The sequence below is a fragment of the Dendrobates tinctorius genome, unplaced genomic scaffold (assembly GCF_039654945.1).
Source record: "Dendrobates tinctorius isolate UK_male_01 unplaced genomic scaffold, ASM3965494v1 ptg000010l, whole genome shotgun sequence".
Taxonomy (NCBI): Eukaryota; Metazoa; Chordata; class Amphibia; order Anura; family Dendrobatidae; genus Dendrobates; species Dendrobates tinctorius.
Window position 1 is genome coordinate 16,821,994 of NW_027361678.1, and position 14,856 is coordinate 16,836,849.

The window sequence follows — 14,856 nt, forward strand, 5'->3', positions numbered from 1 at the left end:
GTACATCCTGCATTGAGCAGAGGGTTGGACATGAGGACGATGGAGGTCCCTTCCAAGTCTAACATTATAGGATTTTATGACTCCTGATTCATGAATACAGAGCTTCTGGCGAGAGTCGGTCAATTCTATGCACCAGGCCAGATTTATTACTCCAGTCGATAACTGAAGTAAGGTATCTGGCATAGGGAATTTGTTTATGAATTAGGTAAACTGTGGCATCATGGCAAACCTTGCCCCTGGCCTGCCTCAGCTTTGCTCATTTTGGAGGAGCTGGGAGAAACTAATGTGAAATTGCTAAAAACGGTTCAATTTTTGTGCATCTTGGAGTTGCGCCAAAATTTTGTGACTTTTCAAAACAATTTACATCAGAATTATGTTGAAATCGCCTTGCTGAATCAGAGCCTAAATGCCTCTCACCTCAGTGTTGGGAGTCACAGCTACACTGCTTAGTACTGCTGTTGTATCATTATTATGATTCCATGGTGCTTTACATCTGAAGTATATATAAGGTTTTAGAATAACCTCCATACTGATGACATGTTCTATCTCACCTCAAAGCTGGATTCACAGTCACACAGCTCTGTACTGCAGTATGATGTCCTCCATGCTGCTGCTCCTGCACATATGCTGCATAGAGACAGGAGAGCAGGAATCCCTCACGTCCGTGTGTGCTGTGAATGGAGAAATCATAGGTAAGTCTCCCCCAATCAGCTCAGAGTCATATAATGGATAGAAATAGTGTTATTCTATGTACACACAGGGAAGATTATTCTGTACAATCACCTGATACAACAGACACATTGTATCAGAGAAAACTACTTTTGCGTGATCTCCACTTATTCCGTATCTCTGCTTGCTTTCAGTGATTGGAGGTTATTATATGGTGTGGTGTTATTTTAAGTGGGGTTGCAGCACAGTAGATCTCCTTGTGTCATTATCTTTCATCACTTCTTCCACTGTGTGCGATGTCGCTATTTTGTTTCTCTGTGTAACATTCTGTCTGTGTGTGATCGTGTTGTGTCAGTTTTCCGCTGGGTAATGACCGCACATTCCCATCTCGCTTCTTCTCGTCTCTTGTTTTCCTGCTCGTCATTCTCTTTCTTGTGTTGCCTGTTCATGGAGGTGGAAGGTAATGTGTTTCTCCATTCCCCGGTGCAAATAGTAATGTTATCTGGTCGCTGGAAGCTGTGAGATGCAACGAGGCGTCCTGCGCTGACACGCGCTCTTATCAGACAACACATGCGAGAGTCATTGCTGCGCCGCCAGAGTCATTTGCTGTGGAGTCGTTCATGTGTCAGGGCGAGAGATCTGACGTCTCAGTGGAGATTTCTTCTTAGACGACTCTTTATTTAAGGGCTCGCTCACACTGGCGTATAAATCTGACGAGTGCAATCCGATGATAAATCAGCCTGGATTTGAGCCAATGTTATTAAGCTGTTTTCAGGTTGCTGAGATTTCACTGCAAAATCTGATGGGTGCAAGAAAAAAATTGGATCATACAGACCATCAGTGTACAGAGGATCAGTATACGGACCGAGTTTACGGACCATCAATATATAGACCATCAGTATACAGAGGATCAGTATACAGAGGATCAGTGTACGGACCATCAGTGTACGGACCATCAGTATACAGAGGATCAATATACGGACCATCAGTATACAGAGGATCAGTGTACGGACCATCAGTGTACGGACCATCAGTGTACGGACCATCAGTATACAGAGGATCAGTATAAGGACCATCAGTGTACGGACAATCAGTACACGGACCATCAGTATACAGAGGATCAGTATACGGACCATCAGTATACGGACCATCAGTGTACAGACCATCGGTATACAGAGGATCAGTATACGGACCATCAGTGTATGGAGAATCAGTGTATGGACCAAAAATATACGGACCATCAGTATACAGAGGATCAGTGTACAGACCATCAGTATGTGGACCATCAGTGTACGGACCATCAGTATACGGACCATCAGTATACAGAGGATCAGTATACGGACCATCACTACACAGAGGATCAGTATACGGACCATCACTACACAGAGGATCAGTATACGGACCATCAGTGTACAGAGGATCAATATACGGACCATCAGTATACAGAGGATCAGTATACGGACCATCAGTGTACGGACCATCAGTATACGGACCATCAGTATACAGAGGATCAGTATACGGACCATCAGTGTACGGACCAACAGTATACAGAGGATCAGTATACGGACCATCAGTGTATGGACCAAAAATATACAGACCATCAGTATACAGAGGATCAGTGTACAGACCATCAGTATACAGATGATCAGTATACGGACCATCAGTGTACGGACCATCAGTATACGGACCATCAGTATACAGAGGATCAGTGTCATGATCCAGGACGGGATTTCGCTTTGACCCGTCCTGGTTAGACTATGGGTTAATTGTGCTGCCTCTCTCTGGCAGCAGGAGGCTATTTAGTGCTCACTGGACCTGGGTCCGGTGTCAGTTATACTCCTGCCCTCGGCTGAGTTAAGTGACCTCTTGTATACGTGTGCCTTGCGCCTGATATCTTGCTTGCTTGTTCGGTTGTGATCTGGTTCTGTCCCTGTTACGAGTTCTGCCTGACCCTCTTGCACTGCGCTACCTCTCGTGTATGACTCTCTGCTTGTGACCCGACTCCTCTCTGCTTGTCCCCTTGGTACCACGTCGCCCTCTTGTGTATGACCTTTGGCTCTGTCTGACTACCCGTCTGTTTGTCCCTCTGTACCTCGTTTGCCCGTACTGCTGTGACCTCTGTTTTGCCTGACTCTGAGTTGTTGTATGGTGTCCTGTCCTATCTGAATACAGGACGCTAAGCCCCGCCCCCTTGCAGTCACATGACCATAGGTCCGGTGCAGAGTATTCATTTTCAGTGTCCGCAGGTCCTATGCCTCTTTACTTTCCAGCGCTGACTGGACCCTGACACTATTAGCCTGAAGCACGCATGGTCACCTCTGCTGCCCTGCTCCACAGGTATCTTTTAGCACTGCTTCTGTTCTCAGGACACGCGCACTGGCTCTATGAGCAAGTGCAGTGCGGTGTCTCTGACATTATAACTGACCCATACCATTTTTTTTTCTCTGCTCCCATTCACCTGTTTTCTCTGCTCCCATTCACGACGCCGCTCTCCGGGGGTTGTTCCGTAGAGGCCTGTCTGAGCATCTGAAAGACGCCTTGGCTCTCCACCCCCCACCTGATGCCCTGGAGGAAGCTATGACACAGGCCTTTCCGAATGGATCGCAGGTTACGGGCAAGGGGAGTGATACAAACCGAGACATCATCATTCTCCCAAGGAAGGGGAGCCAGTTCTTCATTGAAAATCACGGAGATGGGAACCATCAACCTTAAGGAGGAAGAAAGACAACGGCACGTGAGAAAATGCTGTGTTCACAGTGGCGAGTCTGGACATTGGAAAAAGGATTGCCCCTCCCGGCCACTAACCAGCAAGCGACTGAGCCCGGGTGATTATCGTGGAGGTCACCCAGGCTCTCAGGTACCCTTTTCTGCATTTTCTAAAATGTCATTTCAAGTGGAACTTTGTTGTGGGGGTGTCTCCACATCCACTTCTGCCTTCGTGGATTGCGGTTCATCATTGAACTTTATTGACTCTGACTTGGTGGCCAGGTGTAAGTTAGGGACAGTTAGGTTGGAAACTCCAATTCACCTTGTTGCTATTGACAAAACACCACTGGTTAAGAATGACATTGTGTTTTGTACTGAAGAGTTTCTCCTTAAAGTGAGTTCCTTACACCAGGAACGTATTTCATGTTTTGTAATGAACAACCTGCCTGCGGGACTGGTGTTGGGGTTCCCCCGGTTACAGCTGCATAATCCTGTGATTAATTGGGAATCTCGGGATATTGTTAAATGGGGTCCCTATTGCTCTGAGAAATGTCTTGTTTCTGTGTCTGTGTTGTCCGTGGGTCTAGAAGGCATTCCGGAGTGCCTGATAGATTATACACTGACGTTTTCTCCGAAAAAGAGGCTGAGGTTTTACCACCACACCGCCCATTTGATTGTGCCATTGACCTGGTTCCAGGTGCTAAATTGCCCAAAGCCCGCCTGTATAATCTCTCGGGTCCGGAACGGGCTGCGATGAAGGAATATATTTCCGAGAGCCTCCGTAAGGGACATATTCGTCCTTCTGTTTCTCCTGTGGCGGCAGGGTTCTTTTTTGACCATAGGTCCCATGCAGATTATTCAGTTTGTGTCCGCAGGTCCTATGCGTCTTTACTTTCCAGCGCTGACTGGACCCTAACACTATTAGCCTGAAGCACGCATGGTCACTTCTGCTGCCCGCCTCTACAGGTATCTTTTAGCACTGCTTCAGTTCTCAGGACACGCGCACTGGCTCTATGAGCAAGTGCAGTGCGGTGTCTCTGACAATCAGTGTATGGACCATCAGTGTACGGACCATCAGTATACAGAGGATCAGTGTACGGACCATCAGTGTACGGACCATCAGTGTACGGACCATCAGTGTACGGACCATCAGTATACAGATCATCAGTATACAGAGGATCAGTATACGGACCATCAGTGTATGGACAATCAGTGTTCAGACCATCAGTATACAGAGGATCAGTATACGGACCATCAGTGTACGGACCAACAATATACGGACCATCAGTGGAGTCCGATGTTTATGGACAATTCTGTAACTAAGGAAACAGTGAATGGTCCTGAAAAGACTAATAACTGCTGAGTAGAAATACAGATTGTACACAGCTGACAAGTGAGATAAAATCGTCCCCCTGTCGTGGATGAGAATGGGACTGATTTGTTTTTATATGCAGGTGTGAGTGAATCCTCAAGCAAATTAAGGTTTCTTATGGAGAACAATCGCTGCTTTTCTGGCCTTGTCGGGCTTTGATCACGGCGTTCAGTGTTTTTAGCCTCCGAGGCTGAAATTTTCCTGCAAATATACAAACCTCTGATTGTCATAACACTCAGACAATTGGGCCTTATAGTGATTATTGGCTCAGCTGGGACATCCACCATTGTCAGTGTGCCACCATAGTCAGCGGTGGAGTCATACGAAGTGCAGAGGATACAGCTGAAGCTGGCCTGTGACCAGTGATCGTCTGTAGTGGTTCCTTGCTGCTGCGGCCAGCAGAAAAGGCCCAGAGACTAGAGTTGAGCGACTTTTGTTTTTTTAGGGTCGAGTTTCGTTTCGTGAAACCCGACTTTTCCAAAAGTCTGGTCGAGCAAGATCGGCCGATTATAGGGAAAAGTCGGGGTCGTCCCGAAACACGAAACCCAATGTAAGTCAATGGGGAATAAAAGTCGGCAGTGAGAGGAGGACAGGAAACACACCTACAGTGCCCATTTGAATGCCAAAAGCATCAATTCTTCTTACTTAAGTTGTCAACCTTAATTAACTTCATAATACAAGTTACGCACTGAAAAATGGGGGTTATTTGGCTAAAGTTGTGGGGGGGGAGGGCTGGCTCCAGGTTTTCATGTGCCCTGGGCGAAAGAGCGCCCCTTTAACACATACCACAACTCATCATGCTCCGATACGGCAGAGAAATAGCGGTATAGTACAATGAAAAATGCTTCACTTTTTACATCTCATGACGAGGCCCATCTATTTCTCCATACAGAATCATTGGTCCCATATAATGTTTGAAACAGTATATGATGAGCTCCACATAATGCTACAGTATATGTTGGTCCCCATGGATGAAGCTCCACTGTCTTATGGGCCCAAATAATGCTCCAAACATAATGGGCCCCATTTCTAATGCTCTAGTGTATAATGGGCCCTGTAAATGCTGCTCCAGTGTCTGATGTCCACCTTTGGAATGTTCCAGTGTATGGTGGGCCCCATCTATCATTCTCCAGAGTATAGTGCTCCCCAAAAATTGCTGTCCCAACATTGAAAACAATCAAATAAGTCTCCTCGCTAGGGAATCCCTGTACTAGTCTGGACTCCTCGTCGTCCCCATCTTCCATCTCACTGCACAGTATTTCAACCTTGCAAGTGCTGTGATCCTGAGCAAGCAGGGGGGGCCCACTCGTTGGCGACAGCACTGGCACAGGGCCCCTGATAGTACGGTGGTGTGTCTGATGGCGGGTGGGCCGAACCTGCACTTTCATCTGCAGCTTCCTCTTTGTCACCGTGTAAGATGGAACTGTATATGGGAAGGGTAAACTGAGTTTCATCAGGGTCAGATTCAGGCCGTGTAGCGTGCGAGGGGAATGTAGTGGTCTGGGTCAATGTACCAGCAGATTCATCGAGCAGTGGCTGGGCATCAGTGCACTTGTGTCGCCCCAGGAGTACGGTCGCCACAGTGGCATTACCTTCCTCCTAGGGAGTGTGATGTCATGCTTGGGAGCAACGAAGGATCTCTCTAGCAGGTTAACTGATTGGGCGGCGTTATTCCCACGAGTCATGACCCTCCAAACAGCATTCATGAAGGCAAAGTGTTTGTTTTACGTGGGCAGTATGGTTGCAAAGCTGAACCTTAAAGGAATGTCCAGAAGGGCACCACCAGGAGTGGAGCCTACGGTTAAATTCGACTCCACCTGGGAAACCTCAACCATGCCAGCTACAGAAAAGATGCACACATTGCAAGCTTAATTCCGTTAACGAACGAGACTCCGTCATGCCCCGCGGTCCGAGTCCGGCTTACTAGAGGGACACGTGAGGCTCTGGCACATGAGATTGGCCAATAACTGGTGTGTCATGCCCTTACATGTCCATGGCTGCATGTGCGCTACACTGAAAAGGCCAGCGTTTGTCGCTTACACGTGCAGATAACTCGCTGAACAACGTTAGTGATGGGGATCACTGATTACAATTATTACCTGCGAACGATGATTTCCCAGTAAGTGCAGGTCAACCGCAGTTCCGGAATTAGGCCTAACCGTCATTCCTGAAAAAATGAAAAACTTACGTGTGCAAACCACAGGTGCTGTAGCTTGCTTAACAGCTCGCCAGCCGTTCTCACGCCCAGTATGGATTGCACGTGATTGCACAAAGGTGAGAAAGGGTACCGTATCCCCGGATAACATGTATGAATAGCGTACACATTCAAAATATATGTCTATACATCAGGAGGCAGTCTCAGACGGTGTTAGGCCCACACACAGGTATTTCATTCCATCATCCATGTATGCTGTCTGACAAGTGTGAACTGCATCATATATTGCCAGATATTTTCATGGTATTTCATTCCATCATCCATGTATGCTGTCTGACAAGTGTGAACTGCATCATATATTGCCAGATATTTTTATGGTATTGGTGGGTCTTTATTTTTTATCTATTTGGTTTCTGCTTTGAAGTGTAGAAAGGTTTTTTTTTTTTTCCCTTTCTCTGTTTGATGGCCTTGTCCAGCGTTAGCTATTTACCCTGCATAGTAATGCCTGCTCTGGCCTTGTGCTAATTGGTTAATTACTGATTGTGGCCTTTTGGTGGCTGAAGCTAGCAGACATTTCATTTCATATATATTTAGCTCTGGCTGGGATAGCACGCGTGCGGGCTCACGCGTGCAACAGGATCAAGTGTTTTGCAGTTAGACAATGCAGTTGGGCAGGAGACAGGTAAGGTGCATAAGTTTTTCATGCACGCTTGCTTCTTGGTCAGTCGTACTACATATGCATTGATCATATCAACCTGCTGCTTATTTGTCTTCACTTCTGCTTTTTAACAACTCGCCTGCCCTTTTACACATTCTGTGCACTCTCTGCATATCCACCCCTCCCTTTTCCCCTCTCCCATGTTTAACTCTGAGGCTCTATTGACATTTCTTACCCACACCAAACCATCCAAAACCTCCATGCAGCACTCAAAACGTTCATACAAATCATCCCACCACCTGCTTTTTCTGTTTTTCTCCTTTTAATAGTTGCAGGTGACATCTCCCCCAACCCTGGGCCTCCCTCCACCAGCATACGTTACTCTCCTCCAGCTGCATATAGAAACCCTGCTAATCTTATTAACATTCAGTGCATGCCTTCTCCTCTCACTTTCCAATGTGCTCTCTGGAATGCACGGTCTGTGTGTAACAAACTGACTTACATTCACGATCTTTTTCTCTCTAATTCCCTTAACCTTCTGGCTATTACAGAAACCTGGATCCAGCATTCAGACACCACCGCTGCTGCCGCTCTCTCGTTTGGTGGGCTGAAATTTTCACATACCCCCAGACCTGAGAACAGACAGGGTGGAGGTGTTGGTTTGCTCCTTTCATCACAATGTGCTTTCCAGGTCATCCCCCCGGTTCCCTCACTTACATTTCCTTCCTTTGAAGTCCACGCCGTCAGACTCTTTAATCCCTTCTCCTTACAAGTGGCGGTCGTTTATCGCCCTCCAGGCTCCTCCCACCAGTTTCTAGACCACTTCACCACCTGGCTTACTCACTTTCTATCCTGTGACATCCCCACCCTCATCATGGGAGACTTTAACATCCCCATCAATGATCCGCTCTCCCAGTCTGCCTCTCATCTTCTTTCTCTAACTTCTTCATTCGGCCTCTCACAGTTTACTAATTCTCCTACACATGAGGACGGGAATACTCTGGACCTGGTTTTCTCCAGTCCCAGCTCGCTGCATGACTTTACTAATTCACCTCTCCCGCTCTCGGACCACAACCTTCTTTCCTTCTCTGTCAAGAATTGTCTCCTCACCCAGGACACCCCCACTTACCACACTTATCGGAATACACGTACCATTAATACCCAACAGCTTAGGGACAATCTCCACACATCTTTAGCCCCCATCTCCACCCTCTCCTGTCCAGACATAGCATTGTCACACTTTAATAATACACTGAAGAATGCCCTAGATGAAGCAGCACCTTCTATACGCAGAAAGACCCGACACGGACAACGGCAGCCCTGGCACACAACGCAAACACGCTTTCTTCAGCGCTGCTCGAGGTGTGCAGAGCGGCAGTGGAGAAAATCTCTCTTAGCAGAAGACTTCATCCACTATAAGTTCATGCTCAAAACCTATAACTCTGCCGTTCATCTGGCCAAACAATCCTACTTCACCACCCTCATCAACTCACTATCCAACAACCCAAGACGACTTTTTGAAACCTTAAACTCCCTCCTGAAACCTAAAGTACAGGCCCCCATCACCAACCTCAGCGGTGAGGATCTGGCCACTTATTTCCTAGAAAAAATCAACCACATCCATCAGGATATCTCAGCCCTATCTCCTCAGTGCCTGGATCCCCTTCCCTGCCGCACCTCAAGCTCACTAGACATCTTTGAGCCTGTTTCAGAAGAAGAAGTTTCCAAGCTCCTCGCTTCTGCTCGGCCTACAACCTGCAACAGTGACCCTATTCCTTCACAGCTCCTGCAGTCTCTCTCACCAGTGGTCACCACTCACCTGACTAAAATATTTAACCTCTCTCTTTCTTCAGGTATATTTCCCTCCTCATTTAAACATGCCATCATAACCCCTTTACTTAAAAAGCCATCCCTGGACCAGAACTGCACTGCTAACTACAGACCTGTCTCTAACCTTCCCTTCATCTCTAAACTCCTGGAACGCCTGGTCCACTCCCGTCTAATCCGCTATCTCTCGGATAACTCTCTTCTCGACCCCTTACAATCTGGTTTCCGCTCTTTACACTCCACTGAAACTGCCCTCACTAAAGTCTCTAATGATTTAATAACAGCTAAATCGAAAGGTCATTGCTCCCTGCTGATTCTCCTGGATCTCTCTGCCGCATTTGACACTGTGGATCACCAGCTCCTCCTCACTATGCTCCGCTCTATAGGCCTCAAGGACACAGCCCTCTCCTGGTTCTCCTCCTACCTCTCTGACCGCTCCTTCACTGTATCTTTTTCCGGCTCCTCTTCCTCTTCTCATCCCCTTACTATCGGGGTCCCGCAGGGCTCAGTCCTAGGCCCCCTCCTCTTCTCTTTATACACTGCCCCTATTGGACAAACAATCAGCAGATTTGGGTTCCAGTATCATCTCTATGCTGATGACACCCAATTATACACTTCTTCCCCTGACATCACCCCTACCCTAATTCAAAATACCAAGGATTGTCTGTCTGCTGTCTCTAGCATCATGTCCTCCCTCTATCTGAAACTAAATCTCTCTAAAACTGAACTTCTTGTGTTTCTCCCCTCTACTAACCTCACTCTACCTAACATTGAAATAACCCTGGAGGGTTCAACCATAACTCCCAAGCAGCATGCCCGCTGTCTTGGGGTCATATTCGACACTGAACTTTCCTTTACTCCGTACATCCGATCACTCAGTCGCTCTTGTCACCTGCATCTTAAAAACATCTCCAGAATCCGACCTTTTCTCACCTTTGAAACTGCTAAGACTCTTACTGTCGCTCTTATTCATTCTCGTCTGGACTACTGCAACTCTCTTCTGATCGGTCTCCCTCTTACCAAACTTTCTCCTCTCCAATCCATCTTGAATGCGGCAGCCAGGGTCATATTTCTGTCCAGCCGCTTCACCGATGCCTCCATCTTGTGCCAGTCATTACACTGGCTACCTATTCGCTACAGGGTCCAGTATAAACTCATCTCTCTCACCCACAAAGCTCTCCACTGTTCTGCACCGCCTTATATCTCCTCTCTCATCTCTGTCTATCGCCCTACACGTGCCCTCCGTTCTACAAATGACCTAAGACTAACATCCCCCGTAATCCGAACCTCGCACCTCCGTCTCCAAGACTTCTCTCGTGCTGCTCCAGCTCTCTGGAATGCACTTCCCCAGACGATCAGACTGATACCTAGCCCTGACCTATTCAAGCGCGCTTTGAAAACCCATCTCTTCAAACAAGCCTACCACATCAACTACTCAGCAAGCTAACTTTGCCCTGTTCCCTCCTTCCAAATATTATTCTGAATCTGCACCCTACTATTCATCTGTCTCCACACCCTTCATGCACATGATAACTGCACTTGATACTTGTCTATTGCACTTAAACACACGGGCTGATGACCGGATCATGCAGCTTTATATGAAAATCCCTATTATAATTGCCAGACCTGAATTAACAAGCATTTCTCACCTACTGTGTCCCCCCATTTCCTTGTAGATTGTAAGCTTGCGAGCAGGGACCTCACTCCTAATGTCACTGTTTGAATTGTCTTAACTTGTATTGAATTTATTGTCTGTACATGTCCCCGCTTAATTGTAAAGTGCTGCGGAATATGTTGGCGCTATATAAATAAAAATTATTATTATTATTTATTATGGATTGCACGTGATTGCACAAAGGTGAGAAAGGGTACCGTATCCCCGGATAACATGTATGGATAGCGAACACATTCAAAATATATGTCTATACATCAGGAGGCAGGCTCAGACGGTGTCAGGCACAGTATGGATTTAACGGCCCAGACTACACAGCGGAGGAGCAGGGAGAGGTAAAGATTGCAAATGCTGGGGCCCTGCCCAAGCAAGGGGGGCCCACTCGTGGGCGTCGGTACTGGCACTGGGCCCCTCATAGTACGGCGGTGTGTCTGACGGCGGGTGTGCACCACCACCGTCAGAGACACTTGATTGCACTATGAGGGACCCTGTGCCAGTGCCCGCGCCCAAGAGTCGGCCTACCCACCTGTCCAGGGCAACGGCACTCGCACGGTGTCGTGCGCTAGGTGGTGACCCCGGCCATGGGGGGGGAGGCAGCACAGTTAGGGAGTTTTAGAAAGTGGCATATGTTGATGTTGGACATTCAGCTGATGCAAAAGGCGAAATAGGTCAAGTCCCAGGAAGAGGTGGACCAAAGCAAGCCATTTTTCTGTCACCCTATGTGTCATCAGGGGAAGGTGGGACAAAATCCTTGGAAACCCATGCATGGTTCATTTTAATGAAGGCTAGATCATCCACATTTTGGGTTGACAGACGGGTCCTTTTTTCTGTCAGGATTGATCCAGCTGCACTGAAGACTCTTTCCGATAGCACTCTTGCAGCTGGGCAAGCGAGCTCCTGTAAGGCATATTGTGCCAATTCAGGCCAGGTGTCCAGTTTAGCGGCCCAATAGTCAAAGGGGAATGACCTGTGTGGGAGAACATCGATATGGGAGGAAAAGTAGTTTGCAACCATAGTTGACAACTGCTGTCTCCTGTCACTTTCCATCGATGCAGTATTACCAGTTGTGTGAGCGGTACTTGAAAAATCAGTCCACAACATTGTCATGAAACCCGTCTCCAACGCCACTTCTGCTGTGTGCACCATGAACACCTCTGCCAAGCTGCCCCCGGCCCGTATGGCTCGTGTGAGAACCATCACCGCTGCTGTGTGCTGGGAATGCCTCAAGCAACCGATTTACCAGAGTTGCTTGTTTATTAGCCAATATTAGGTCAAGGTTCTCCTGTGGCATGATGTTATGTAATTTGCCTTTATAGCGTGGATCCAGGATGCTGGGCAACCAGTAGTCGTCATCGTTCATCATTTTGGCAATGCGGGGGTCCCTTTTTAGGATCTGCAAGGCATAATCTGACATGTGGGCCAATGTTCCCGGTGTCAATGATGCACTGCGAGTGCTGGTTGGAGGAGCACTTTCTGGCAAATCCACATCCCTCCAGTCACGCACAAACCCTGTACCAGACCTTGCCACGCTAACATTTTCACTTGCCCCACGAGATGCATCCTCCTCCCCTAAGTAATCATCCCCATAATCCTCCTCCTCTTCTTCCTCCACCTCGTCCAGGAGAGGTCCCTGAGCAGACAATGGCTGAATGTCATCAAGGATTCCCTCCTCGTCAACATTGGCTGCAGACGCCTGCTCCTTAAGGTGCGTCAAAGTTTGCATGAGCAGACGCATAAGTGGGATGCTCATGCTTAGGATGGCGTCATCTGCGCTTACCAGCCGTGTGCATTCCTCAAAACACTGAAGGACTTTACAGAGGTCTTTCAGCTTCGACCACTGCACACCTGTCAACTCCATGTCTGCTCTCAAAGTGCCTGGCCGTGTATCCTCCCACAAATGCATTATGGCCTGCCTCTGCTCGCACAGCCGCTCCACCATGTGCAGGGTGGAGTTCCACCTTGTTGCAATGTCGATAATGAGGCGGTGGTTGGGAAGGTGGAGCAATCGCTGCAGCTTCTGCATACGAACGGAGTGTACAGGCGACCGGCGGATGTGAGCGCACAGTCTTCGCACCTTCTGGAGCAGGGCTGTTAACTCCGGATAATTTTTGAGGAAGCACTGCACCACCAGGTTCAAGGTGTGAGCCAAGCAAGGTATGTGGCTGAGTTTTGAAAGGGCTATGGCTGCCACAAAATTACGGCCGTTATCACTAACTACCTTGCTTGCCTCAAGATGTACACTGCCCAGCCATGACTCAGTTTGTCGCTTCAAGTACTCGGCCAGCACCTCGGCGGTGTGTCTGTCGCCCAAACACATCATCTGCAACACAGCCTGCTGACGCTTTCCACTAGCTGCTCGATAGGGGGACACCTCGTGTGCAACAGTGGCAGCTGCAGATGGAGTGCTCGTACGACTGCGCTCTGTGAACGAGCTTTCGCTTCTTGAGGAGGAGGAGGGTCGAACGCCTACAGCCAACTGTTTCCTATACCGTGGGCTAGGCAGCACTGTCCCACCACTGCTGTCCCCTGTGGACCCTGCATCCACCACATTAACCCAGTGCGCAGTGATGGACACGTAACGGCCCTGGCCATGCCGACTGGACCATGCATCAGTTGTGAGGTGCACCTTTCCACTCACTGACTGCTTGAGTGCATGGACAATGCGGTCTTTTACATGATGGAGGAGGGCTGGGATGGCTTTGCGAGAGAAGAAGTGGCGACTGGGTAGGTCATAGCGTGGTACTGCATAGGCCATGAGTTCGCGGAAAGCTGCGCTTTCCACCAACCGATAGGGCATCATCTCAAACGAGATTAGTTTGGCAATGTCGGTGTTCAAACCCAGTGTACGCGGATGAGAGACTGAGTACTTTCTTGACCTACTCATAGTGTCTGGGAGGGTGAGCTGGACTTGAGAGCTGCATATGGTGGAAGTAGCGGTGGACAGGGCGGATTGAGAGAGGGTTGATGATGGTGATGGAGTTGGTGTTCTTTCTGATGGCCTAGATTCAGTATTTCGTTGATATAACAGTGGGATTCCCTGACTGCTGTGGCCTTGCAACACACCTCAACATTTGCTGCTGTGCTAACCGGTGGGCTTACAGTGGGGGAAACAATGTAGCGTTGCTGACTACCTTCTTTGTGATCAGTTGCACATGTGGCACTTGAGGTTTGGTGTTGTGTCCATGCTTGCAAGTGCATGCTGGTTAAATGTCTAAGCATGCAACTGGTATTCACATTTTTCAGATTTTTCCCTCGGCTAAAGGTCTTTGCGCACTTCTTACAGATAACATTGGCCTGATCATGAGGATTTTGTTCAAAAAAGTGCCACACTGCACTCTTCCTACTTTGGCAGACATTTTGCGGCCTAGCACGCTGTGATCTTTTGACCCTCTGGACAAGCTGTCCAGCAACTCTTTTGATTTTTGGAACCTGTCTTTGGAGTGCTCTGGGCCTGCCAGATAACAGCTGTTGCGATGTCGATGTCTGCTGTGGATGCTCCTCATCTGAGCTATTGGAAGCAGCACCCTCTTCCCCCAATGGATGCAAATCTGGGTCAACAACTGGGTCATCCATCACCTCCTCTTCAATGTCATGTGCACCTTCCTCTGTGTCACCGTGTATGGTGGTATAGTGTGCAGGAAGGGGCACCTGAGTCTCATCAGGGTCAGAATCTGGCTCTGTACACTGCGAGGACAATGTAGTGCTCTGGGTGAATGTACCAGCAGAATCATCTATCAGCGGCTGTGCATCAGTGCACTCCATGTCAGAGTCATCTTGGCCTGGGTAATTCACCATTT

At 48.2% G+C, this 14,856-nt stretch overlaps 1 long non-coding RNA gene across 1 annotated transcript in view; it reads left to right on the forward strand.

Annotated features, from left to right (window-relative positions):
- Positions 1-595: 595 nt before the first annotated feature.
- LOC141097928 (uncharacterized) overlaps positions 596-14,856 on the forward strand; it is a 162,601-nt gene continuing 148,340 nt past the window's right edge. The window contains exon 1 of the long non-coding RNA XR_012234096.1: positions 596-692. This is a non-coding gene — a long non-coding RNA (uncharacterized lncRNA). The remainder of the gene's footprint in view (positions 693-14,856) is intronic.